Source organism: Nomia melanderi, unplaced genomic scaffold (genome assembly GCF_051020985.1).
Source record: "Nomia melanderi isolate GNS246 unplaced genomic scaffold, iyNomMela1 scaffold0240, whole genome shotgun sequence".
NCBI lineage: Eukaryota > Metazoa > Arthropoda > Insecta > Hymenoptera > Halictidae > Nomia > Nomia melanderi.
The window spans coordinates 15001-17500 of record NW_027475355.1 but is presented as its reverse complement, the minus strand read 5'-3'; positions in this window follow the sequence as shown (position 1 = coordinate 17500).

The following is a 2500-nucleotide window of genomic DNA, read 5'->3' as shown; positions in this document are numbered from 1 at the left end:
CGATACATTTTTTCCATTTTCAGTGAAAAAAAAATTTTTGTCAATTTTCTCAACGTTAAAAACGTTAATAAACTGCGTTTTTATGCGTGGATTAAACATTAAAAAAATTTTGAAATATGTGATGAAAAAGTTTACTCTTGACCGTCGGGACTTAGAAAAATTTCGAGTACCCCGGATCGCCTGCTGGCATTACCGCACGGCCTGGACAGCTCGCTCCGACGAATCGGTTTTTTCCATTTTTTCCGAAAAATAAATTTTTGTAATTTTTTTTAATGTCAAAAACGTTAATAAACGTCATGTTTACGCATGGATTAAACATTGAAATAATTTTAAAACGCTTATTAAAAAAGTTGTTGTCGACCGTGGGACTTAGAAAAATTTCGGGAAGTCCGATTCGCCTGCTGGAATTACCGCACGGGCTGGACACCTCGCTCCGACGAATCGGTTTTTTCCATTTTTTTTGAAAAATAAATTTTTGTAATTTTTTTTAATGTTAAAAACGTTAATAAACGTCATGTTTACGCATGGATTAAACATTGAAATAATTTTAAAACGCTTATTAAAAAAGTTGGTGTCGACCGTGGGACTTAGAAAAATTTCGGGAAGTCCGATTCGCCTGCTGGAATTACCGCACGGGCTGGACACCTCGCTCCGACGAATCGGTTTTTTCCATTTTTTCCGAAAAATAAATTTTTGTAATTTTTTTTAATGTTAAAAACGTTAATAAACGTCATGTTTACGCATGGATTAAACATTGAAATAATTTTAAAACGCTTATTAAAAAAGTTGGTGTCGACCGTGGGACTTAGAAAAATTTCGGGAAGTCCGATTCGCCTGCTGGAATTACCGCACGGGCTGGACACCTCGCTCCGACGAATCGGTTTTTTCCATTTTTTTTGAAAAATAAATTTTTGTAATTTTTTTTAATGTTAAAAACGTTAATAAACGTCATGTTTACGCATGGATTAAACATTGAAATAATTTTAAAACGCTTATTAAAAAAGTTGGTGTCGACCGTGGGACTTAGAAAAATTTCGGGAAGTCCGATTCGCCTGCTGGAATTACCGCACGGGCTGGACACCTCGCTCCGACGAATCGGTTTTTTCCATTTTTTCCGAAAAATAAATTTTTGTAATTTTTTTTAATGTCAAAAACGTTAATAAACGTCATGTTTACGCATGGATTAAACATTGAAATAATTTTAAAACGCTTATTAAAAAAGTTGTTGTCGACCGTGGGACTTAGAAAAATTTCGGGAAGTCCGATTCGCCTGCTGGAATTACCGCACGGGCTGGACACCTCGCTCCGACGAATCGGTTTTTTCCATTTTTTTTGAAAAATAAATTTTTGTAATTTTTTTTAATGTTAAAAACGTTAATAAACGTCATGTTTACGCATGGATTAAACATTGAAATAATTTTAAAACGCTTATTAAAAAAGTTGGTGTCGACCGTGGGACTTAGAAAAATTTCGGGAAGTCCGATTCGCCTGCTGGAATTACCGCACGGGCTGGACACCTCGCTCCGACGAATCGGTTTTTTCCATTTTTTTTGAAAAATAAATTTTTGTAATTTTTTTTAATGTTAAAAACGTTAATAAACGTCATGTTTACGCATGGATTAAACATTGAAATAATTTTAAAACGCTTATTAAAAAAGTTGTTGTCGACCGTGGGACTTAGAAAAATTTCGGGAAGTCCGATTCGCCTGCTGGAATTACCGCACGGGCTGGACACCTCGCTCCGACGAATCGGTTTTTTCCATTTTTTTTGAAAAATAAATTTTTGTAATTTTTTTTAATGTTAAAAACGTTAATAAACGTCATGTTTACGCATGGATTAAACATTGAAATAATTTTAAAACGCTTATTAAAAAAGTTGGTGTCGACCGTGGGACTTAGAAAAATTTCGGGAAGTCCGATTCGCCTGCTGGAATTACCGCACGGGCTGGACACCTCGCTCCGACGAATCGGTTTTTTCCATTTTTTTTGAAAAATAAATTTTTGTAATTTTTTTTAATGTTAAAAACGTTAATAAACGTCATGTTTACGCATGGATTAAACATTGAAATAATTTTAAAACGCTTATTAAAAAAGTTGGTGTCGACCGTGGGACTTAGAAAAATTTCGGGAAGTCCGATTCGCCTGCTGGAATTACCGCACGGGCTGGACACCTCGCTCCGACGAATCGGTTTTTTCCATTTTTTTTGAAAAATAAATTTTTGTAATTTTTTTTAATGTTAAAAACGTTAATAAACGTCATGTTTACGCATGGATTAAACATTGAAATAATTTTAAAACGCTTATTAAAAAAGTTGGTGTCGACCGTGGGACTTAGAAAAATTTCGGGAAGTCCGATTCGCCTGCTGGAATTACCGCACGGGCTGGACACCTCGCTCCGACGAATCGGTTTTTTCCATTTTTTTTGAAAAATAAATTTTTGTAATTTTTTTTAATGTTAAAAACGTTAATAAACGTCATGTTTACGCATGGATTAAACATT